Source organism: Miscanthus floridulus, chromosome 10 (assembly GCF_019320115.1).
Source record: "Miscanthus floridulus cultivar M001 chromosome 10, ASM1932011v1, whole genome shotgun sequence".
Classification (NCBI taxonomy): Eukaryota; Viridiplantae; Streptophyta; class Magnoliopsida; order Poales; family Poaceae; genus Miscanthus; species Miscanthus floridulus.
Window position 1 is genome coordinate 128,834,853 of NC_089589.1, and position 27,389 is coordinate 128,862,241.

The 27,389-nt window shown below is 43.0% G+C and overlaps 1 pseudogene; it reads left to right on the forward strand.

The window, feature by feature from the left end:
- The first annotated feature begins 5,498 nt into the window (after window positions 1–5,498).
- On the forward strand, window positions 5,499–27,337 carry LOC136489595 (fatty acyl-CoA reductase 2, chloroplastic-like; annotated as a pseudogene).
- The last annotated feature ends 52 nt before the right edge of the window (window positions 27,338–27,389 follow it).

Here is a 27,389-nt window from a genome sequence, read left to right on the forward strand (position 1 = left end):
CAGCATTTGTTGGGGACTTGGGGCCAAAGCATAAGCTTCGGTCAGTGGAAAAGGAACACAGAGTATCAAAAGGTTTTGAACCATCAGAAGAACACACACGTGTTCTGCCTTTTGGGCCGGAAGCACGCTCGGGATCACTACCATAGCCAAATAAAAGGTAAGAACTGCGGACTATCATTGCTGGTTGCTTTGGAACCGGTCGGTTTGTTGTTTCAATAGCTAGTGCTAGTACAAATAGTGATAGATGAACTTTCGTTGCTGGTTCAAGACTACAACTAATAGTGATAGGCTGCTTTGCATAAAAAATACATTACTCTTTACTATGAGGTGGGATCAAGATTGTTCAGTTCAAAGAGATCTAAAACTTTATAGTTGACTTTGAGATGGTTTATATCCAAATATTCAAAATAAGTTCTCGAATTGGATTTGAGATAGTCGACAATGTCGAATGGAGACAAAGTCAACATCAAAGTTGCAGCACCCAACGAGATCTATAACTTTGCAGTTAACAAATTTTTTATATTTGAGATCGTTGAAAGTGTTAAATTTACAACATAAGGTCCGTAAATGTGTAGTAAAAAATAGTTTCGGTTTTACAGTGTAAGTGTTGTATAACTCAGATAGAATGGATGCTTGATAGAACGTTGAGATACTGAGTTTGAATCTTGGAAACACATATTTTCTGCCACTATCAGGTTGATAGTGACGCATTAATCTGGCGTAGCGAATGGATGGTGACCTCTAGTCTTTTGAATTGGCACTCGTTCTCCATTAGTTTTTTTTTTTTGGTTCTTATATTAGATAATGGAATACATGCCCCGATCCATTTGTTGTTCATTTGAAAACAAAGAACGGAGGTGGGGATAACTCTGATCTGGCGTTCCTATTTTGGAGGAACCTGATTTCTTAACGATGACCTTGCTGAGCGTAGAGTGGAGGCTCAACATATTTGCGTCCTGCAAAAATAATGATGTTGCATCCTGCAGCGGCGACCTGCTGTAACTTGGACATGGAAGGGTCGACTCTGAAGTACTTGAAGCGTGAACTGCTCAAAATTCAGTTTTAGCGCCCGATTGGAATATGCGTGCATAAAGTTCACTTTGCGTGCATGTGTAGTCTTCAGCCTGCAGGTGCACGTGCATGGAGCCTGCACTCCGGGAGACTGGATGGATGCTTCTTCATGGACCAGACGCATAGCACGATTGAAAGGCCTGTTGGGCTAAGCTTCAGGCTGGAAATGATTGGGCCCAACGTCTGTGTGGGTTGGACATGATTCGTGTGACAAGCTTCCACTCCACAGCAGCGTGCTACCCCAACTCCATGTGGCCTAGCTGGAACAGAATTGGCCCAGCCCATATCATCTTAAAGCCCAGAGAAACTAAGCTATACCATTATTGACTAGGGTGGGCGCCCAGTGCCCAATGCCCAAGATAACTGTTAAAAAAATATTACTCTAGCATTGCTAAAAAAAACTACGGAAATGATTGGACGCCGCAAGCCCCCGTTTTTTTTTACCGAAACAAGCGGGTTCGGACAGAGAGCTCCGCGCGGCCCGCCCCGCGCCCCACTCGCGGCGTTTTTTAATAAAAAAAAGTGGGCCGGTTATATTTTAATCCATGGACGCAACTTGCCAACGTAACACAAATATGTGCATATACGCGTATGTATGGCAGCCTCATCAGAGCGTGAATACGTGACAAGCATGTATACCAGATCAGAACATAATCGACATGAATGGAGAGCTGCGCTAAATGACCAGCTAGAGCAACGTATGGCAGTCGTCTATACTTGTATGCATGTGCACAAAAATGCCTTTGGTCCAAAAATAATTATAGACCACAAATATACGTGAGCTTGATCATATTGCGAGTCAACTTAGCATGGTCAACATAAATAGCAACCATTTTTGTATGGGCCCTAATATGTTAGAGCCACATATAAAATATTTGTATAGGCGTTGATATGTTAGAGCCACATATAAGTATGTCAAATGTTTCAGATATATGTTGCAAAAGTTGATCTAGATGCTGCATATGTTGCAATTGCTATACACATATGTTGCAAGTTTATGTTTTAAATGTTTTAGCTGTTTCAAACGTATGTTATAAGTATTTTATCTAGATGTTACGTATGTTGCATGTGTATGTTTCAGTTATTTTTAAATGTATGTTGCAAGTGTTTTTATTTGGATGTTTTATATGTTCCACTGGCTATACAAGTATATTGCAAGTGTATGTTTCAAATGTTTCAGCTGTTTTAAATTTATGTTACAAGTGTTTTATCTGGATGTTGCATATGTTACAGTGGTCATACACATATGTTGCAAGAGTATGTTCTAAATGTTTCATCTGTTTCAGACGTATGTTGCAAGTGTTCCATGAGTAGGCGCGGGAAGTGGGTGCAGGCAGAGGTGGTCCCCATGGGCACAGCGGTCCCCGCGCGCGCAGGAAGCGAAGCGGACACGACAGCAGGCGCATGCGTACCATAGCAGCAGCAGCGCACAACTGCAACAACAGCAGCAACACACGGGCAGGTGCGGCAACAGCGCGCAGCCAGGCGCAACAGCAGCATGCGGGTGGGCAGGCAGGAGCTGCATGCAACCATGCATACGAGTGGTTGAGCGAAAGAGCCCTGCAAACAACAACGGGAGTCGGAGAGACCAGCTACTGCCGAATTGATCGATGGGACAAAACCTAAAGGGCGGGCAGTAGGCGCAGGCGTCCAGACGCGTCACGCGCGCTGGATGTCCGGGCGTTAGCAAAGTCCAAAAAACTATGTACTTTAGAGAAGTATACTAGTTTTTCTCTAAAAAAACAGAAATATACTAGCTTTAAAATGTAACGTTATACTGCTAGAGAAATATACCAGCTAGGAGTAATAAATAAAGCTCTAGGTATACTGCAAGACACTACTACAGAAATGAACTTGCGCAGCGTTGCATAATTGGCATCCGTGGCGGGCACTGTTTTTGCCCGCCACGGTAATTCGGTGTCCGACCGGCCACTGAGACGCCCGCTGTGGTAAATGATTTACTGCAGCGGGCAACCTTATTTGCCCGCTGCGGTAAATCCCCATTTACCGCAGCGGACATCTTAACGCGTCCGCCACGGTAAATCGATTTACCGTGGTGGACGTCTTAAGATGTCCGCCACAGAAAATACCCTATTTTCCGCGGCGGACATCTTAAGACGTCCGCCACGGTAAATCGATTTACCGTGGCGGGCGTCCTAAAATGCCCTCCACCTAAAATGTGGACGACGACCGGATTCAGCCCAGATCTGGCGCCCGACGGTTTCCTTAAAAAAAAGGGAAAATGACTTCTCTCCCAGCTCGGCCCCTCTCGCTCCCGTCGCTTTCCCAAGCCGCATCGGCGCCCCTCTCGCTCCCGTCGCTTTCCCAGGCCGCATCGGCGCCCCTCTCCTGCTCAAGCCCGCAGCGTCCGGGGCTGCCTCGCCCGGCCTCCGTGCGAGCCCCGGCTTCCGACCGCGACCTGCTGCGCCCCTAGCCCCACCCGGCGTCTGGCTCCGCTCGTCCGCTCGGTGCGCGGCCTTGGCCGCCCTCCCCTGCGCCGTCCGTCCCTACTCCGCGCACGACCTCCCCCGGTGCTCCGTCAGCTCGGCGGTGCCTCGTCCGTGATGCTGCCGTGTGCTCCTCCCTCCCCTCCGGTGCCCCCAGCACGTGCGCTTGCTGCCTCCTCTTCCCCGAGTGGCTCTTCCCCGTGCGCTAGGGTTCCTCCTCCTCCCCCACGGATCCTCTATGAACGACGACGGCGCGGGGCTAGGGTTTCAAATCTAGTGAGTTCATCTCCCTCTCTCCCTCTTCCTCTCCATCTCCCTCACTCCTCCCTCTTCCTCTCTCCAGATCCGGCGACGGCGACCTCTTCCTCCACGGATCCGGCGGCGGCGACCTCCTCCCCCACGGATCTGGCGGCTGCACCCTCCTCCTCCGTGGATCTGGCGGTGGAGCGACCGGATCCGGCGGTGGATCTCCACCACGGCCACGATGCTGGGACCTCCACCACGGCAGGCGAGGACGCGTCGACGTGGCGGGATCCGCGAGGAGGCACGGGGATCCGCGAGGAGGCGTCGGCGTGGTCCCCTGCGAGCGACTGGCGAGGTGGTGGCGGCCGTGGGAAGCCCGGATCCGTCGCCAGTGGGCTCGAGAACGGGCTCGCCGGCGGGCTCCTATTTTTTTTTGTTTTTTTTAAATGATTAACCGCAGCGGGCATCCTAACGTGCCCGCCGTGGTAAAAGTATATTTACCGCGGCGGGCACGTTACACCGCCCGCCGCGGTAAATAGATTAACCGCGGCGGGCAAAGCCGCCCGCCGCGGTTAAGCCACGATTTACCGTGGCCTCTAGGCCGTGGCGGACGGCTTTGCCCGCCGCGGAAAACCGAAAACGTCCGCCTCCAGTAAAGTTTGTGTAGTAGTGAGAGAAACATAGCTTTAGAATCACAACTAGAATATTAAAGTTCTCCTAGTGAGGTGGAGTTCTAGTGTTTTGGCATTCAAAATTTAGTATAAATTTTTCCTACTAAATGTCTGCTAGTGATATTTCCATGTGATATGACTAGTGGTAGTGTTTTATTACTACTTAAAAGCACTAGGAGAATTCCATCATTTTGGTAGTAAGGGCGTGTTTGGGACTGCTCCGCTCCACGTTTTTCAGCTCCGCTCCACGTTTTTTAGCCAAACGGTTTCAGCTCCACGCACTCTGCTCCAGGAAAAAGGGTGGAGTTGTGAGAGCACCTAAAGAGGTACTCCACAAACTCCAGTTTTTTGTGGAGCTGCTCCACGGTGGAGTTTGTGGAGCAGTCCCAAACACCCCCTAAATAGAGCGATTTTTCATCTAAAACTTTGATGCAGCAATTCTCGGGAGAAAATTGTTCTACTACCTGAACATCACATATATCTCATGAAACGTAGGAAATTTAAAAGGTAAATAACAAAAATAAAAACAAACTACTTAGTTAAAAGTAAAATAATGAGTGGTCGTACGCTGGATTGGAATTGAATCATGTTAGACGTCTACAAATAGTATATGAATACATATACCATCTTGTAAAACAGATAGGTTACTGCGTCAAAAAAATAAAAGAAGAAAATAAATAGAGGAGGGACGCACGTGGCTTGGGGTATCATTTTGTGTTCGCGTGCGGCGTGCCTGTACTGCTGACTGGCTACGAGCCGGCCGATCGAACCCTGTGCACAGACACGGACTGGCATGGTGGTTCACGCGCGCAAGCTCAAGGGGAGACGCGAACGCGACACGCGCGCGGCGTGGTGGAGGACGTTCGCTCGTTTGGAAATGAGCGGTCGCCCACGAAATTAGAATTGGGTGCAGGCAACTACATGATGCAACTACACTGGCACAATATTTTAATTAAAAGTCGGATCACGGTTCGTATCAGTTCAACTACATTCTGCAGCAGATTCAATCTCTTGTCATACTGCAGCTATAAGTTTCAGGCGAGACGTACTTCTCTCTTAATCTGTTATGTGTCCTCCATTTTCACATGGCAAGCTTGTCTTCTGTTGCACCTTGCCAGCATCTTACCTCTGCTGGCTACTTTGCGGAATCCAGTTGCGAACATCATATCCCCGGCCGTGCTGTTCAAATGGTAGTGCGTCGTGCAAATCCGTCGTAGGTGGGTGGCGGTGGCCGTCGTCAATCCATGGCGGCGGTGCCCGAGCTGTTGGCAATTCAGGAGCTCGTGCGGCGTCGTCAGTGACGGATAACGCCGCCGCCGGCAGCGGGATTGGGGTCGCAGAGTTCTATACGGGAAAGAACATTCTCATTATAGGTGGAACTGGGTTCGTAGCGAAAGCCGAAAGGTGAGAGGGAATAATGGTTTTGTTTCTCAACGTACGTTCGTCTTGGTTCCAACAACATTGGCCGTCTTGTTTTTTTCGTCAGTTCTTATGGAGAAGACTTTAAGGACGAATCCTGACATAGGTAAGATATATGTAATGGTGAAAGCCAAGGACACACAAGCGGCTCTCAAGAGGTTGCAAAAAGAGTTATTTGTGCTGTTTTTGTTGCATTCTACTAGACCACATGTCTTGTTGCTGACAAATTAACAATACTAGTTCATCAACCCGTGCTCTTGCACGGGATAGAATTTTAGAACAAATAAGAGCTTGTTTGATAGGGCACCTCCATGGCTCTGATTCCGGCTCCTCCAAAGGAAACCTACCAAATGTTCTGCAGAAGGAGCCATTTTTCAGTGTCATTTTGGAGAAGGCACAATTTGTGTCGCCTTGAAAACCGCTCAAGCTCCCCCGGACCCAGCCAAACACACCCTAAGTATGAATTATTGTTAAATACCTTTCACTATTAAAAATATTTGTATTAAATTTTACTTTTTTCTATCATATAATAGGCATAAAAGATAATCTGACACCATCGTAATAAATTTATCAGATGCCGATATGTATGTTTTCGCTCACATCCAAAGGTTTTTTCTTTGCATAACCTGTTTGTGTATATTCAACATGCATTTAGCTATAACCTTAACTTCAATTATGGTGGCTCTTATTGCGGCTTATATATTATGATGTTGTGAATCTAAATTTTAATTTTTCAAAGTTTATCTTACTAATTGCTAGTTTGCTACAGTTTTTTTTTTTTTCCTCCAATCAAATTGGAAACTTTTGCTTATTCTATCCTTTTGTACTAATTAAAAATAAGGATTTGAAAACATAACCTGCACACTTATAACTTATAAGTACTACAATGGCATATACAATCATTTAAAATTTGCATCATGATCCATATATAAGATCGGTGGTAGAGGTTAGACTAAGATCTAGGATGGGTACTGGTGCTAACCACAATAGGATATTAATATTGAAGACGTATAATGATGGTTTGCTTCAAATAATCTCAAAGGCCAAGAAGATATAGCCACATGTGGCCGCGCCTGCACTAACCTCCCCCACTTCTATAAGATATTTGAATTTTCTTGTGAAGAAATATGTGACAATATCAATCAATACAAATATGTCATACATTTTTTGTTACAATGTGTAAATATATCTAAAGTAACATATTTGATGATTGTTGAAACATTAACATATATGCATGCAAGTGTACATGAATTTTATGAAGGTACAACATGTATATTTATTTTAGTCAAAATTTAATATATTAATATTAATAGAAGTGGGTAGTGTATAAGTATATATGTTTTATGGTTATTTAAACATTTTCTGCGATAGAAGATGTTGATGATTTAGATGTAGATTTGAGGGGATATTTCAGTTTTTTATAATGAAATAAGTGGTAATTTAGATGCAAATTTAAGGGGTTATGTAAACTATATATCATAATATGGGCAATTAGCGTTTTATCTAGCAATATTTATCCAAAGTGCTAAATTTGAAAAACTCTACATGGTCCACGTGCAGGTGGTAGACACAGAACTGTTCAAATGCTTGCAAGAAATCCATGGGAAAGACTATCAGAGCTTTGTTACGAGTAAGCTGATTCCTGTCGTCGGCAATGTGAGGGAGTCCTTTGTAGGAATTGCCACAGAGCTTGCCAAGGAGATCACAGAAGAAGTGGCTATTATTGTGAACATGGCAGCAAATACTACTTTCGATGAGAGGTTCGTAATGCTATACACATGTACATATATAGGCCGAAAGAAAAGATTGAAGGTTTGCCAACCCCTAACATATAACTACTGAGTTGGTGCAATACTGATCACAGGTACGATATTGCAATTGACACGAACACCTTGGGACCGCTTCGGATGATAAGTTTCGCGCATAGGTTCAAAAGGCTAAAGCTGTTCTTGCATTTGTCAACAGGTAATTATGGGTGTCATTCTGATCGAAATATAAAGCACACAGCACACTAGGCTCTATATATGATATATCTACATGCTGTGTTTGTTGCCAAACAGCGTATTTGAATGGTCAAAGGCGAGGTGTAGTGCTGGAGGAACCGTTGTACTTGGGAGAAACAATAGCAAGTAGGATAGGCTCTTCATCAGATTTTTCAGTACATAAGAACGCCGTGCTGGATATTGAGGCCAGAGATCAAGCTGGCCTTTGACTTTAGAAGGCAATTCAAGAATTCTTCCTCATTTTATAAAGAAATGAAAGATTTAGGAATACATAGGTACATATAAAGAGAATGCACCAAGCTTGTAATTACAGCTATATTTGGCCAAATGAGATAGGATTGATTAGTTTGTTTGAACTGCTGTTCTGTTGCTGCATGCTAGGGCAAAACTCCATGGCTGGCATGATACTTATGTGTTCACCAAGGCCATGGGGGAGATGTTCATCAACACCTTGCGAGGAGAGATACCGGTGGTAACGATCAGGCCAAGTATCGTTGAGAGCACCCTCAAGGACCCCTTCCCAGGTTGGATACAAGGGAATAGGTTAGTCACCAAATTAGTTCATCTGATGCACGTGCCTACCTCATATTTGATGATCACTCCTTGATTTCATGAGAGATCTTTGAAAATGAAATCAGGGTGATGGATCCCAATATCTTGTACTATGGCAAAGGCCAGATGAGCTGTTTCCTCGCTGATCCTGACTGCGTTTTCGATGTGGTAAGTAGCTGCTCGATGAGTTCTTTCTATAAGAGCTCAAATATTAGCATGGTAAAACAGATATTGAAAAACCTTACATTGAGTCATGTTTCAACCTAGTTATGAAGGAAAAGCCAAAACAACAACCCCGACCGAGAACTCGATTATTGTAAATTGGAGCTCAAGAATGAAGATTGAGAGAACCACCAGTGAATAACCCAAACACTAACAACATGACCATGACGTATGTTGATTACCCACCGGAGAGACAATGCAATGAAGCTAAGAGGATCTAACACCTACTTCTACCAAAAAAAACTGTGTTTGCCAACACATGCGCAAATGTGTTATTCACAGAGACAAACATGGGTAATAAATAAGTCTATCATAACAAGTAGAAAGTATAGAGTAAACATGTATGGTTATGGCTTTAGAAGATGAAAAAATAGACAAAGAAAATAGATAAGTAATAATTTTGATTACGTGCATGAACTTTGTACATATGTCTCCTGTAAGATTCTAGCCCATGCTGGAGGATGGTTTGGACCTGTTGTGGATAACTAAAAAGTGCATATCCAAGTGTACAAAACATCGCTTTGGATATATATTTGTTAGAAATTTAGGCAATTTCAGTAACAGTTTAATCCAGAAAAATATTATCAAAATGTAGGTGACATCAGACATGTGCACGTGTGACCTAATTGTCAAGAACATGTAGACGATACTAATTATCATGATTTTAATCGCTGAAAATAGGGGATGAACTACAACATACCCCGCGGCACCAGAGCCGGTTGTGCTAGTCGGCATGGCTCCTGTTGGAGTAAGCGCCCCGCTCTATGCAGTGCAGAGATGTTGCAGTGCCGATCTCCCACTGCCGCCATGAACGCCGGGAAGAAGATGAGGTTGTTGTACGATCGAGCAGTCGCATAGTCGCTTCCCAAAAACCTGATTGCCGGTCTTCACCTGAGCAGATGAACTCACGAACGGCGCCGGTTTTGGAGGCCTACTCTCCCTATTCCCGTGCGTGTGGGAATTGAGATGGGGATGGCAGGGAGCAACTCAACAGTGAATTGGTGAGACGTGGTTGTGTATCATGCGCACACGAACAAGAGGAGAGCCCTGCCTTATGTAGCCTTCAGGGACACGAAGAGACAGATGTAGTGATTGATAAATAGTCATGAACACAATGTAAGTTACCAGTAACTGACAAATAAATTGTCTGTTACTAGTAACCCACTAATCAACCCCGTTGATGATGGCATGAAGACCATATTAGTTACTAGTAACTGACAAATCAATTATCCATTACTAGTAAGTCACTAATCAACCACTAAGTCTCCTTGAAACGTCCCCTAATGGCTATTAACACGTGATGAGTTTCACCTAGCATTAATCCTAGCCTTGAAATTTCTTTTGATTTAATTGCTAAATGTAATTGGTTAATTCCAATTAAATCCAACAATCCCCACCAAATTTTAAAGCATAGAAGAAATGCCCTCAACTTCGCTATTGTTTAATATACCGGTGTTTTGGTGGAAACTGTTAAGTTGAACATCCACCTTGAACAGAGGTTACGCTTCTTCACAACTGAACAATGGACTATGCCTTGAATTGACAGTTTTATGCGAAATAAGTTTCACGTAAGTCCTTTACTGATACCAGGCTGCCTAAAGCATCCCCTCTGGTTGGAGCCTATAAGTCAAACACATGGGCCTTTCATGAGTATCTAGAGATTACTCACCTCTCATAGACTGTGACTAGCTGTTGACACAAAATGTGACGCACTGTGCCTCACACACAGCAAGCCGAAAAGCGTGGCTTCAATCGGGTTCCCGGGTGCTTCGTGATCCGGAAGCGTGCCAGTCAGTTTGACCTGAAAACTAACAAGGGATAGAACAATTAAATGTCAAACTGGAACATGTCGGGTAATACCAGACAGTTCCACATATACGGCCCTGAAGCCACTTACAACGACATACAGCTATAGAGAGCTGTCTGCCAACAAGTTCATAGACCATTCAGCTAATCGTAAGATGAATGCACGTAAAGACCTAATTGCCGAATGCATGTGCATGGGAAGACATGTTTGAACAAGTGAAATTAATTATGAGTTAATGCATAACCAAGCTCGGCAGTCCAGCCGAATTAGGGTCCATGAGGAAGGAACGTGCAAATAAAAAACGATTAAACTAATCTAAAACCTGCATCTGCCGCACGACACCTGGTTTCGTTAAAGCTTAAACGTGATTAACATGCATGAACCCGCAACACGTGACAATCTAGATTAAAATAATTCAGCCATTATGAGCGTGTTATCTATTTGCAAAGGTAATATGAAAAGCAACGATCGTTGAAGCACGAATGAAACCATAAGAGAAAAAGAGAGCCGAACAATATCAATCTAGATTGGGCAGAAGTATGTTACAAATATATAAAATGTTTAAAACATGCAACACTGGATAACTTAATGAATCTATTTAGATTTGCCATATCTAATAGAGCCGATAACTATCTTGCTTTCACTAAGCATATTGAGCAAACGCCTGCCGCATGGTATTTACTCATAAACAAAGCATAAGCAAAGACTTCTTGATTGTCAAGCAAAGATCCGCCGCACGATCATTGAAAACAAACAAGACTACTTGCATCACGTCTAAATCCACCGCATGATACTAAACATGATAACAAGGTTGTCGGAACTTACGGAGGTCGACGGATCGATTACTCCTCTCGAAGAACTCGACGACACGACAAAAGGACTTGAAAGTTGGCACGGGGCCGGTTGTATTGATTTGGTTGTGAACCCTTATTACAATGGTCGGGGGTCAATATTTATACCCTAGACAAAACACGAGTCCTAGAGGACTACGATTTACAAAGGAACTTTTAAACAAACTTGGAAACTTACGATTCCTTACCCTAAACTTTTAGATTCCTTTATTATTACAACTTTCATCTTTCCGATCGGCCTTGCCTGCCATCTTCTGTTTTCCCGAATGGAGTCACCGCCTTCTGGAGTAACCGACCGCACAAGCATTTAGCCGACCGCCTGTTTTGTTTGCCGAACACCCTTCTTCCCGCATGCGGGTCCACCTGTCATCCTCCAGAATCGACCAAAATCCAGTGTTAACACATGCCCCCTCAATTTCGGGATAAAAGTTGTTTTATTCTGAAATTGACCACAAGCTCTTTCTTCCTCCTAGGTCAGCACCGTTCAATACCGCAGCCGCTGCCCAAAAAATTCAAGCTTTCAGCGCAACCTCGGACCCACTTCGAATCTTCAATGGCGACCCAGGATGAAATCCCAGAGGTAAACTTTACTTATATTCGGCAACTTTCATTTGATCCTCCCGCTCCTCTTTTGATTTATTCCTCTTTGATTTCAATCACCTTCTAAAGGAATACAAGAACCAGATTTTGATCCCCTATGCTGCCAACCTCGACTCCTATTTCCTCGGCCCAATGGGAAATCCTGACCCTTCTGAAATTATCGAGAAGGAAACCCAAAGAATTCCTTTCAAATCTGGGATCACCTCGCCAAACCGATGGCCAAACACGTTCAAGAATTGGCCATTTCCCCCAATCACCGGATGGCGGAATTGGTACAGGAGAATGCTGGAGAAAAGCAGCAGCCACTGGGAAAGTCAAGACATCAGTCATTGTCTGGAATTATCCTTAGCAGAAACACCCAGAAATGATTCCCTTTTAATAGCAGCTTCCCATTTTTGGTCTGACACTATTAATGCCTTCATCTTTGGTCATGGTATGATGACCATCACTCTAGCCGACGTGTTCATGATGACTGGCTTGAATGTGTCATTGCCAGTATATCCCTATAAGTACAAAAGCAAAAGTAATCAAAGAGCCGTCAGCTCTGGATGTGGATGGGTCAAACATATCCAGAACTACATGAATGCATCTGGCACCGTCTCTGACAAAGAGTTGAAAGCCTTCATGAATATGTGGCTATGCAGATTCATCTTATGTGGAAAATCCAATGAACCAACCCTGAATCACATGGTAATGGCTGAAGACTTAGCTACAGGCACTCAGATCCCACTAGGCAAATATCTCTTAGGGTCTGTTTATCATATGATGCATCAGATTACTCTTCAGATGCGCCAAGGTGGAGAAATTTCTTGTGTGAATGGTCCCTGGTGGCTAATTCAAATGTGGCTTCAGCTATATATGCATCAGATAACCTCTGTGAGCCTCTTCAATCTAAGTTCTCCTTCAGTTAACTATGCTGAAGGTAGTACAGCAAAGGTTAAGGCTTGTCAGACTTATGGGGAAGCAGCATCGTCTATAAGCATTGACATAGACATCGGTCATTTCTTCAAGCTGTTTTTCAAAGGATTCGGCAATGTGCTCTGGTTTCCTTACAGAGAAAATGAAAATTTGACTTTGCCCTGCAAGTTTAGCTATGAAATTGGTTGTTCAGGTCAAGAATCCATGGAGATTTTCAACTCCTTTATCAAACCTTGCACTCTGCCAGCCGATTTTCATCATGGGAGGTTAGTTCAATCCACCTATGAATTCTATTACCCAAATATGGTGGCCAGACAATTAGGATGTGGCCAACTGCCTCCAAGATTCCTCTTCTCAACAATCATAAAGTCAAGAGAAGCAATAACAGAAAGAATGGAAGCCAAGAAAATCTTTGAATTAGGATAGGAATTGCCAACATATGAACCATCTCCATTTGGGCTAATAGATGTTGCTCATCCCTTCTTCGTCTCTTGGTGGCAAGAATGGCATGCTCATATCTTCAATATGTCAGTTCATTCTTTATGCAAAAACTTGCAACCTGACTTTGCTTCTGATAGTGAGGTAATTTCATTATGCTCATCATTTCTTGCTCCTGAATCCACTCCTTATTTTAAAATCTGGTTATGCACAGGATCTTGAGTTTACTCCCCCAGCCAAAGCAATCCAGTACTATTCGGCTGGTCCCAAGCCTACTCTGGGGTTTGATGCTCCAAACTAAGGAATTCATGAAAACTCCTGTAACTTTGGATTCAGCACCTTTAAAGGCACTCATGAAAACTCCTGCTACTTCAGCTGCTGCATCTTCAAGAGGAAAAAGCAAAAGGAAAACACCTGAAAGTTTTCTCTTACCCAAGAAACCAAGGACCAAGAAAGCCAGATTATCTCCTAAGGCATGAATCTTTTTATTTTCTTATCAGGTTAACAACCTCACTTAGCAGTAAACCTGACCACCTCTAAATTCATTACTTCCATTGCAGCCACAAGTCGAAATTCCCACACTGGGCAATACCTCAGCGCCTGTAGAACCAACCCCTGAAGTTTCTACTGAAGATGAAGAAATCCATGATAGCGAAACTTCAGAGACTCATGAAGCTGAAGGTTCAAAGGCTCATAAATCTGATGAGACTATAGGTAACATTGTTCAACCAATTCTCTTTTTCTCCTTTCCCCTTTTTCTTTTTAATAACATCTATCTCTTATGCTCATTATCATTTACTTTATTGAGAATAGATGAAATCTTAGATGAACTGGCAAGGGAAAATTCTCCTGATCAAGCTCCAAACCCGTCCCTTCTGAACCTTCAGCCAAGTTCTCCAGCAAGCCAGGGTATAACCCATCCTGATGATCAATCAGCTCAGCAGGTAATACCTTATCTTACACTATATTTTAGCAAAATTACCCAATCGGCTAACACCTTCTTTCTTCTCTTTTCTTTAGAAGAACATCACTAAACCGACCACCAGTTACTCCTTCTCTATTGAGGACTACATCATTGAGAAAGGTGAAGAGATCACTTCTCATCAAACCTTATCGCTGGAAAATCAGGCTCGGCTAAAAGAGGTGATCATTCTGCTGAATAAGGATACCATTAGTCTGGTTCAGGATGCAGACCAGATAAAAGACCTCCTTGAACTCATTGATCAAGACATCCCCTCTGCTCTCAAGACTCCCCTAGAATCTGCAGCCCATCTTGATGACCACTTTGCTATGGTGAGAAGGGCAACCAAGAACATATCTTCGAGGGCTGCTCTGCAGAAGGATAGATCTTTGAAAAAGCTGGAGATTAAAGATCTTCACTCTCATATCCAGACTACAAGAAATTCCTTGACAACCTTGGAGCCTGAACTGAAAGCCATGGAGGATGAAAAAAACCAGACTAGAAGCTCAACTAGCCGAACTGAATGCCAAAATTCAGTCTCACAGGGCCCATATAGCTAATTTGCCGAAGAATATAGAAGCAGCTTCACTAAAGATAACTTCGACCATCAAAGAAGACCAGCAAATCAAAAACAAGTTATCCAGCATCCAGAGTTCTGAAGATGAAGATCAAAAAGTGCTGGATAATGTTAGCCGAATCAGGACTGAGGCTATAGAGGCAATCAATCATCTTCTGAACAAGTAGACATTGGGTTTGTAATAAACTTAAGTGTGATACCCTCTGTCCTTTAACCAATCAACTTTGTGTTTACATATTTTTATTTGTTTGAAAAAGCAATCGGCCTTTTCCCCTTAAATTACTCAATTAGAATGTAGCCGATTGTCTCCATTCTTCCGATAGCAGAATGAATCCAATTTAAATATTGTGAGGGTATAGCCGAACAATGTTGGCTCCAACAAATCAGGGAGATAGTCGAGCGACGTCCAATTTAACCCATGCCTGGCCCAGCCCAGTAGCGGCCCAGCTGAAAGGGAAAAACCCTACTCCACCGTTCGGCATTCTTGCCCCACAACCCCGTGGAATTCGCCACGATCCTTCGCTTCGGCTTATAAATAGACCCTTCCGTTAGCCTTCATCGCTATCTTCGCTTTAGCGTTCTCACATCCGTCTCCTCCACTTCCTTCGTTCGATTCATTCCAGAAGAAAACCCTAACCTCCACCAAAGCAAATGACGAACAGTGGCAACCGTGGCAAGCGTCCTGCCGACGGAGAGGCTGAAGGAAGCAGAGCATCGCGCTGCCGGCGTCGTGGGTACGATTCGGCTTTTTGCCCCCTTGCAATTTCCTTGTTCATCTCTTAGTTTCGATTTTTCCTTCCTCATTCACCAGGATAAGGGTCATCAGCTCCAGCCAATATATCTCCTTCCTCCGGCGACAGCAGCTCAACCGGGGGAACTCCATCATCCGGCTCTTCTGGATCTTCCAGCTCTTCAAGCTCCTACCATTCCAATCCTTGGGGCCCGGCGGAACCAGCAGATGCACATCATCCATACTCTCACGAGGAGGCGCTCAAGTTTCGCCAGGAGAGGGACGAAGCCCGGGAGGAGCTAGGCGACGTCTCCAAGAAATTCGGCATCGATCAAGCCGAATGGGAGGACCAGCGGAAGCAACTCTGCGACGCCATCACCGGTTTGATATTCTCATTTGGTTTTATCATTCTGGCTTCCCTTGCTTGCTGATCCATTTTTTTTCTTTTCTGCCCAGCTCTTTCTGCGGAGAATGACCGCCTGAAGGCGGCGGCGAACAAGATCGCCGACAAGGTGAATGCCCAAGGGGAGACATCCGAGGCACGCCTTGATGCTGCGGACGGCCGCATTGATCAGGCCGTCATCCAAGGTGTGCACCTTGGCGCTTCTCTCGGGCTGGCGGCAATGACCTCCCGAACCAACGAGGACTACTCCTTCCGGCCAGTCGGCTTCGCTGGAGGACGCCCGGACGAGATTGACGACATAGACGAGCGTCTGGAGGCCTACGATGATCATGCCACCACCCTTGCCGAATCCACAAACCCCCAGTCCGTCCTCAACAAGTTATTTGAGGAGTAGTTTGTATTAGGATGGACTTCTATGAATAATCTCGTCTTTTGGAAGAATACTTATTTCTTTGATTCTTTTCGGTAAAATTCTGCCTGCGACTGTCATAAAAAATGCTGAAAACACCCCAGTCTTGCATAAACATTCTTGTGCTAGAGGCGATGCAAACTGCATCGGCTATTTTGTGCTAAAGGCGATATGAACAATATCGGCTATTCTCAGTCTTATTTATTTTTAGGCTAAAGGCGATTTTCCCTTCATCGGCTTTTCTGATCTACATTCATAAACCAACTTCAACACTGGGGTAATATCTCTTAAGAAATCTTCCATTGATAGCTCTGGTAAACTCCTCTCCAAATAAAGTTTTCAATATGTATGCATTGCCAGGTACACATTCTACTATTCGGAAAGGACCTTCCCAATTTGGAGACCATTTGCCGAACGCTCTATCCTTTGTTCCAACTGGCAATATAGTTTTCCAAACCAAGTCTCCTTCTGCGAATTGCTTCAGCCTAACCCTTTTGTTATAATACTTGGCAACGCGTATTTTATTTTTCTCAATATTTCTAATGCCTTGAGACGAATCAAATGTAGATCTTCCAATTCATCCATCATTAGATTCTTATAATCTTCTTCCACCAATTCTTTCTGTAACACAACTCGCCTTGATCCTGACCGTAATTCCCATGGTAACACAGCATGATGCCCATAAACCAGTTCATAGGGAGACGTTTGAGTGGACCCATGACAAGCCATTCGGTAAGTCCACAATGCTTCACTAAGAACCAAGTGCCATCTCCTTGGTTTTTCATCAATCTTCTTCTGGATGATTTTAATCATAATCTTATTTGATGCTTCTGTCTGACCATTAGCTTGTGCATAATAAGGAGAAGAATTATACAACTTAATCCCCATACTTTGGCAAAGTCACGGAATTCTGAAGAAGTAAACTGAGTTCCTTGATCAGTTGTTATAGTCTGAGGAATCCCGAATCTGTGAACTATATGTTCCTTAACAAAACTGATCATATTCTCTGATGTTACCTTCTTCAAAGGGATAGCTTCAACCCACTTGGTGAAATAATCCGTGGCCAAGAGTACAAATTTGTGTCCCTTACTAGAAGGAGGATTAGATCTGACCAATTAAATCTATACCCCATCCTCTGAACGGCCAAGGCTTGATTATAGGATTCATAGCAGATGCTGGAACTTTTTGAATATTGCTGAATTTTTGACAATTGTGACACCCTTTGTAATATTCGAAACAATCTTCCAACATAGTTGGCCAAAAATAACCAGTTCTCCTAATTATCCACTTCATCCGATAAGCTGACTGATGTGCACCACATAATCCTTCGTGAACCTCATACATCACTTCTTGGCCTCTTCTTGACTTAAACATTTGAGCAATACCCCATCAATGGACTTGTAATATAACTGATCATCAAGAAACACAAATTTGAGAGCTTTGTACCTGAGTTTTTGGGAAACCTTTTGAGATGGATCTTTCAGATAATTGGTAATTTCGTATCTCCAATCACCATCTACTTGATCAGTATTTAAAACACCTTCTTCTATAGCAAAAACTTCCCGACTGTCTCGATATCCAGAAGCAGCTTGAGCTAACTTATTTGCTTCTTCATTGTACTCTCTAGGGATATGATGCAAGGTCACCACCAGAAAATTCTTCAAAAGTTCTCTACACTCCTCATAATATTCTCTTAACACATTGTTCTTGCATTCATACTGACCATTCAGTTGATTAATCACCAACTCAGAATCCCCAAAGATTTCAATAGCAACGGCCTTTACTTCTATAAGAAGCTGAAGCCCTCTAAGCAATGCTTCATACTCTGCCTGATTATTAGTAACATGAAAGTCAATAGGAACCGCGTACTCAAAAGTTTTTCCTTGTGGGGAAATCAAGAGAATACCAGCACCACCACCTTTGTTACAAGATGATCCATCGAAGAACAAGGCCCAAGGCACAATGCTTATCGCCTCAACAGAAAGATCCCGATGTTGGGTAATAAAATCGGCAAAAATTTGACCCTTTACCGCCTTTGCCGATTCATACCTTAAATTAAATTCTGACAATGCTAAAATCCATTTGCCAATTCTTCCATTCAAAATCGGCATTGATAGCATATGTTTGATTACATCAAAACTAGAAACTACCACGCATTCGGAATTCAACAAATAGTGCCGAGATTTGGTACATGAGTAATACACACATAAGCAAAGTTTTTCTGTAGCCGAATACCTTGTTTCCGGGTCTAGCAGCTTTCGGCTAAGATAAGCTATGACTCTTTCTTTTCCTTCAAACTCTTGCATAAGGGCCGATCCTATCGTTAGGCTATCGGCCGCCACATACAACTTAAAAGGCTTGTCAAGTTGTGGAGGTACCAGCACAGGTGGTGCCTTCATATATTGCTTGATCTCATCAAAAGCCTTTTGTTGTATGTTACCCCATACAAATTTTTGATCCTTCTCTGAGCTTTAATAAAGGAGGAAAAGGGTTAAAACTCTCTCTGATAGATTGGATATGAATCTTTTTACAAAGTTGATTTTGCCTAACAATGACTGTAATTCTGTGAGATTGGTTGGCGGCACAACTTTGTCTATTGCTTCCATGCTCTTTTTCCCAACTTCAATTCCTCCTTTATGAACCAAAAATCCCAAAAACTCACCTGCTGAAACTCCAAGGCACATTTGTTTGGATTCATCTTCAAGCCATGCTTCCTTGTGCACTCCAGAGTCTTTCTTAAATCGGCTAAATGTCCTTCATAATTTCTAGACTTGACCACCTACATCATCGATGTAGATCTCTATAATCTTGCCGATCAACTCGTGAAAAATATAATTCATAGCTCTTTGATAAGTTGCGCCGGCATTCTTTAACCCAAATGTCATGACTATCCATTCAAACAAACCAATATGACTAGGACATCTGAAAGCTGTTTTCAAAATATCTTCTATTGCCATAAAAAATTTGATTATAGCCAGCATTACCATCCATAAAACTAATGACTTCATAACCTGCTGCTGCATCTACCAGTAAATCGGCAACTGGCATTGGGTAACCATCCATGGGAGTAGCCTTATTAAGATTTCTAAAATCTATGCAAACTCTCATTTTTCCATTTTTTCTTGTATACCGGTACTATATTTGAAATCCACTCTGCATATTTGCATGGCCGAATGAAGTTTGCTTCTATTAATCTTTCAACCTCCTTCTTCACATCGGCCAATATTTCCTCTTTGTATATCTTCCGTGGAGGTTGTTTATAAGGACGAAATCCAGGTTTAATGGGTAATCGATGCTCAACAATGGAACGATCCAATCCAGGCATTTCCGTGTAATCCCAAGCAAAACAATCTTTAAACTCTTTCAACAGATCTATCAACTTTGATTTATATCTGGGTCTAACTTTGCACTAATATACATCGGCCTTGGCTTAGAACCATCACCAACATTAATTTCTTCCAACTTATCAGCCGACATAAAACCACGTCCCAACTTTCCTTTGTTGCCATCGACGGGATTTCCCATTAAAAATTGCTATGAGAGCCGACTGCTTGGATCGGCTGTTGGCCCTCGCTGAAAACATTTACAGGACCTTCTTTCCACACTTTTCCAGAGAAAACAATCAACGCCCTCATATTCCCAGTAGTGTAGATTCTGTGGCAGCAACACTTACCGAATTATCAGCATGTACAACTTCAACATCATCTCCAATCCATTGAATGAGAATTTGATGCATAGTTGAAGGAATGCAGCAATTAGCATGGATCCAATCTCTGCCCAAGAGTAGACTATATGCCCCCTTGCCATCAATGACAAAAAGGTAGTAATCAGAGTTTTCGACCCAATAGTCAACTCGACATGGATAGCACCTCGGGTATCGGAAGGATTGCCAGCAAAGTCCCTAAGCACCATGTCAGTTTTCAACAATTCCTCATTAGTCATCCCAAGCTTTCTGAAGGTAGTATAAGGCATGATATTGATAGCAGCCCCTCCATCAACAAAACATCTTGGTTAAAGGCTTGCCATTGACATATCCTTTTAAATAGAGTGGTCTCAAGTGACGATTCTTGATTGGTTTGTCAAAAACAGCTTGCTGTGTTAATACAAGCTGAGCCATCAAATCTTGACATTCACTTTCATCAAAATCAGAGTACACCTCTTCTTGGACATCTTGGCTTTCGGGAGCTATAAACTCTGATGGGAGAAAGAAAGCCATTGCAAGCATCAGCCGAAGGACCAGATCCATCAAGCTTCTTCTTAGGACGCCATATTTGCTTTGTTTCGGTAACTTCCTGTTCCAACTCCTTATTCCTCAACCGTTGAACTCTTCTTTTCTGACTTTCCTCAGGCCTGGAGGACACCACTGTCCTTTTTGCCATTCGTATCTATAGGAATCAGCTTCTTCATCATGCACCCTATCATGAATCCAACCTTGACCTGCAAATCTTTTCCTTTGCTGATTCTCAAAATCATCTACTTTTTAATCACCGATCATCTTCAGGAACCTTCGTTCCAAGTCTTTCATAGACGGGACGGCGGTTGACTCGAGATTTGCCTATACTCGGAGTACTGAGCACTACACTCCAGACAATTATTTCTTGCAGGCAACCTCAAGCCTTCATTCCAACAATGCCTAAAGAATGAACAAACCCCAATGAGACTGCTCCTGTTCTATCATGTATTCTTCTTGCTCCCTTCGGTATACCTCTTCCTCATACCTCCGGCACTCTTCCATAAACCATTGCTTCTTACAGTATTCCTTCTCTTGTTCTCCTGCCACTTGTTTAGCAAAATACGTGATGTAACTCTGGGTTTGGAAGTTTGACCTTTATCGGTTCGGCTATTCTGAAAACCGAACTCGTTGCTGCAGCTCTCTACTGGTGACTTGCCGATCCGGGTCAACCTGCACCCACTCTCCTTTGCTCTATCAGAAGTCAACACCTTCACCTTGCCTTTACCTTTGAGATCATTGGCAGAGACATATTCACAGAGAAAGAAAATCATATTTTGTGGAAAAGGCTGATCATCAATTTTCATCTTGCCATCAAACCTCAAATGTCCCTCTTGGATAGCTTTCTGGATTCGTATTCTGAACACTCGGCAATCATTGATAGAGTGAGAATTAGTGTTATGGAAGCCACAATACTTTTTGTCTTTCACTCCTTCAGGACGTAGCATAGGATGTCCTTCTGGCAGCTTGATGCGTCCTTCCTTTATCAACAATGCAAAAAGTCTGTCTGCCTTAGTAACATCAAAATCATAGGTTCCCTTTTGTTGTTTCAACCAGCGTTGACTAACTTGAGTGGGTTCCTTTGCCCAATTTAACTCAGCTGCAGCTATCTCATCTTCATCAATATACTCAGTCGCTTCATCTAGAAAACCTTGATACACCTCATTAGTGGCATTGTTCTACTAAAAGCGATTATCTCTCCTGAATCCTTGGGCTTGATTACTCATAGCTGCTAAACGCTGTGCAAGTTGGCCAAGATCATCAAACTCTAAACCGAACAACTTCTCCCTGATATTCGGCAACATTCCTGCTATAGCTATTCCAGGTAGTTGATCATTTGGTAAATTTAGAGAATAACACATATTCTTGGTCTCCCTAAATCTGCGAAGATATTCCAATGGTGTCTCATTTGTTCTCATCCTCAGACTCATGAGATCAACCAACTTCTTCTCATTAGTACCCGTATAGAAATATGAATGAAACTTCTGCTCTAGTTCTGCCCACGTACCAATGGAATGAGCTGGTAGAGACGTGAACCATGTGAAAGCTGGTCCTGTAAGAGACAAAGGAAAATATCGAATCCTCCAAGCTTCATCTGAAGCAGCTTCTCCAAGCTGCATTAAGTACCGACTGACGTGCTCTATGGTACTAGTATCATCTTGACCAGAAAACTTGGTCAAATCTGTTGGAGGCTTCACCCTTGGAGGTAACGCCACTCTGTTGTACCATTCTGGATAAGGAGACTTGTATGAATAGGATTGATTCTTTGGCTTCAAGCCGAACTGATTTTGCATCATATCAGCCATCCTGTGCATCAAAACATCAATGCCTGGATCCTGATTTCCTTGTACTTGCACTCCAGAAGGCAATCCTGAAACACTTCTATACCCTGGATTTGGCACAGCATTGATAGCACTGTAATCAGTAAATTCTTGATACCCATCTCCATACATATTCTTCTGCAATCTGTTTGATGCTAGAGAAACTCTATAAGCTGAAGGTGGCACTTCTCCTGTGGTACCAAATGTCACCTGGCCATAGGTGGGATGTGATTGCTTTTCAGTGTGAGTCAATCCACCTATATTTGAAGGCGACGCTACTTCTTTTCCAACAGGCTTCTCTTGATGCTTTGGAACATTGAAAAGCGTCGGCCCACTGAGTGGTCCAACATTTTCTTCGAAGTATTTATCAACCATTGGACCAAAAGTACTGATCATGATTGCCGAAAGGTATTCAGAAAAGCTGTGTGATGGTTTGTCATGGTTTCTCCCATAGCTTTATAAACCAGGGCTGCCATCTTCTGAGCATCCTCCTCTTCAGTGTAATCAGTTTGATGCGGAAGAAGAACCCTTGGCATTGACTGCTTTTGAAACACTTTATTGCTCTTGTTTTTGGAAAAAGACATCAAGCACTTTCGTTGGTATTGCTCACATGCTTGTAGCACTAAATCCCTGTAATTATCTGGCAATTCTGTCATGCTCACATCCAGAACATGATCATTGTTGATCTCAGACGCCATCTTGAACTAACAGGTTGTCCCACCGAGCGTGCCAAACAGTGTGTTGACACAAAATGTGACGCACTGTGCCTCACACACAGCAAGCCGAAAAGCGTGGCTTCAATCGGGTTCCCGGGTGCTTCGTGATCCGGAAGCGTGCCAGTCAGTTTGACCTGAAAACTAACAAGGGATAGAACAATTAAATGTCAAACTGGAACATGTCGGGTAATACCAGACAGTTCCACATATACGGCCCTGAAGCCACTTACAACGACATACAGCTATAGAGAGCTGTCTGCCAACAAGTTCATAGACCATTCAGCTAATCGTAAGATGAATGCACGTAAAGACCTAATTGCCGAATGCATGTGCATGGGAAGACATGTTTGAACAAGTGAAATTAATTATGAGTTAATGCATAACCAAGCTCGGCAGTCCAGCCGAATTGGGGTCCATGAGGAAGGAACGTGCAAATAAAAAACGATTAAACTAATCTAAAACCTGCATCTGCCGCACGACACCTGGTTTCGTTAAAGCTTAAACGTGATTAACATGCATGAACCCGCAACACGTGACAATCTAGATTAAAATAATTCAGCCATTATGAGCGTGTTATCTATTTGCAAAGGTAATATGAAAAGCAATGATCGTTGAAGCACGAATGAAACCATAAGAGAAAAAGAGAGCCGAACAATATCAATCTAGATTGGGCAGAAGTATGTTACAAATATATAAAATGTTTAAAACATGCAACACTGGATAACTTAATGAATCTATTTAGATTTGCCATATCTAATAGAGCCGATAACTATCTTGCTTTCACTAAGCATATTGAGCAAACGCCTGCCGCACGGTATTTACTCATAAACAAAGCATAAGCAAAGACTTCTTGATTGTCAAGCAAAGATCCGCCGCACGATCATTGAAAACAAACAAGACTACTTGCATCACGTCTAAATCCACCGCATGATACTAAACATGATAACAAGGTTGTCGGAACTTACGGAGGTCGACGGATCGATGACTCCTCTCGAAGAACTCGACGACACGACAAAAGGACTCGAAAGTTGGCACGGGGCCGGTTGTATTGATTTGGTTGTGAACCCTTATTACAATGGTCGAGGGTCAATATTTATACCCTAGACAAAACACGAGTCCTAGAGGACTACGATTTACAAAGGAACTTTTAAACAAACTTGGAAACTTACGATTCCTTACCCTAAACTTTTAGATTCCTTTATTATTACAACTTTCATCTTTCCGATCGGCCTTGCCTGCCATCTTCTGTTTTCCTGAATGGAGTCACCGCCTTCTGGAGTAACCGACCGCACAAGCATTTAGCCGACCGCCTGTTTTGTTTGCCGAACACCCTTCTTCCCGCATGCGGGTCCACCTGTCATCCTCTAGAATCGACCAAAATCCAGTGTTAACACTAGCAGTCGAACTCATATAGGTGTGCTCCTTCTAAGATGTCCCGTAGGCCGACATCTCTGCTTAAATAAGCCACTCGGGTCACATTAAGGTTTATACCATCCTGCCATACAGCATAGGAGAAATGTGCATCTCAAATGATATGGACCTTAATTCAAAGGATCTCTCCATCAATCAACCACTAGCTTGTTTCACCATCCTACTTCACAGGATCTCCGATCACATATGACAGGTTATCAAATGACTTCACGTGGGTCTCAATCCCATCTCCCTCGATGCACCATCTATCACATTACGTGACAGACCCTTTATGAACTGATTTGCCATATTCTTAGATGTATGGACATAGTCCAATGCTATTACAACAGAGTTTCTCTGTTTTCTGATAGATTTTAACCGCCTCTTCACATGCCTTGTAGACTTCATATTATCCCTAGAACTATTCACTTTGATTATCATAGTTTATGGAAACAGCAGATATTGGTTTTTCAGCCATCGATAAATCCATAAGGAGTTCACGAAGCCACTCAGCTTCAACAGTTGTGGTATCTAATGCTGTGAGTTCTGCTTCCATTGTTGATCTCGTTAAGATGATCTACTTGCAAGACTTCCATGAAACAGCGCCACCTCCAAGTGAGAACACATATCTCATCAGCATCAGATATCCAATTTGCATCACAATAACCCTCTAGTACCCTTGGATACCTAGTATAGTGAATATCATAGCTCATAGTCCCTTTTAGATAGCGCAATACCCTCTCAAGAGCACGCCAATGATCACCTCCTAGATTTGAAACAAACCAGCTAAGTTTGCTCACAGCAAATGAGATGTCAGGTCTCCTTGCACTAGCTAAATACATAAGTGAGCCAATAATTTAAGAATATCTCAATTGATCTCGTGCTATTCTATGATTTTTCCTTAATAGCACACTTGGGTCATATGGAGTTGAAATAGGTGTGTAGTCACTATACCCAAAGCGACTCAACACCTTTTCCACATAGTGAGATTGCAAAAGAGTTACCCCACCATTTCCTTCTCTAAATAGCTTTATGTTAAGAATAACATCAGCTTCTCCCAAATCTTTCATTTCAAAGTTACTCAATGAAAATCCTTTCACTTCCTCGATCACATTAATATTGTTTCCAAAAATTAGTATATGATCCACATATAAGCAAAAGATCACACCATCTCCCCACCATACCGATAATAAACACATTTATCAGTTTCGTTCACAGCAAAGCCGGCTGATGTCAAAGTTCTGTCGAACTTCTCATGCCACTACTTAGGTGCTTGCTTTAGGCCATACAAAGATTTCAATAATTTACACACTTTTTCCTCTTGACCATTTGCTACAAATCCATCCGGCTGATCCATATAGATCTCTTCCTCAAGCTCTCCATTCAAGAAAGTTGTCTTAACGTCCATCTGATGAACGAGAAGACCATGTGATGCAGCCAAGGAAAGTAACACTCGTATAATCGTCAAACGGGCAACTGGTGAATAAGTATCGAAATAATCTTCGCCTTCTTTCTAGGTATCACTACGCCAGATTTACACATCACTGCCAGCATCATCACTGCCAGATTTGTGAGAACCGACAGTGATGTACCTTCAGTGCCGGTTATGAGCTTGAAAATAAAAAAATGATTGGGGCTGGGCTAAAACCGGCAGTAAAGGACCACATCACTGCCGATTTGTGGCTTGAACAAACAGTGGTTTGGCGGCCACTCGTCACTACCGGTTTAAGCCAAGAGCTGACATTGATTGGGCTCTATCACTGTCGGTTCTAGCCAAGAACCGACGGTGATAAGCCTACAACACAAAAGGCTGCAGCCGTCCTCTCCTTCCTCCTCTCTTCCATCCCGAGAACAGAGGCGCGCGTTTGGACCCTTCCCTCCATTATTGCGGCTGCTCTTCACCATGAAGCTAGTGCTTGGATTTTGAAGAATGGCTTGATCTTTTTGCTTTAAGGTTAGTAACAAACATCCACTCCTTTGATTTTGTTGCTTAATTAGCTTCGTTTTGATGGCTACATTGCTTGATTCTCATTCTAGTTCTTTCTCCATTCTAGAGAGCACTTTTCCAATTGGACATTTGTGAAAGGCTCAAATTGTGGTGAATCCATCATCCAAACGGTTGGTGTCTATGAACACATTTAAATTCCTAGCTAATTATTCCATGGTGGTCAAGATCATCATTGTTAGTATGTGATGCAATAATTAGTTCTTAGAAGTAGAGTAGAATAGATGTTCTTCATTATTGCGCAATAATTGTTTTTTACTACGATTTTCAATTTATAGGGCCGGGGCTACCAATTTCAATTTTCCAATAATTAGTGTACAATAATGTTTTCCAAAAATAGTACTTTCGAGCTACTTCCAAAAATAATTAGTGCAGAGATGGATCGAGAGTGGATGCATCTGTCCCGAATGGACAAGCGGTACATGCATGGCGTCAGCCAGTTTATCACCGATGCCAAAGCCCATGCTGAGAATGGGAACCCTGTCTTCTGCCCATGCAAAAATTGCAAGAATCATAGGAACTTTCGTCAAATGGAGTCTATACGATCGCACTTGATTACTAGGGGGTTCATGCCAAACTATATGATATGGACTATGCATGGTGAGGTTGGTGTGAATGTTCTGCAGGAAAACGATGATGATGTAGACATGCCTGACGTAGCCATCCACGATGCTGACGAGGAACCCAGTGTCAATACAGACCCTATGGCCACAGTTAATAATGTGTTTAGGAACACGCTAGCTGACGACACCGAGGATAACGATGACATTTCTCAGCTGCTACGTAATGTAGAGACCGGATGTCTTAGTGAAAGGCAGCTGAGAAAGCTATAGAAAATGAGACAAGATGGCAAAACACCATTGTATAGGGATTGTCCAATGAGCA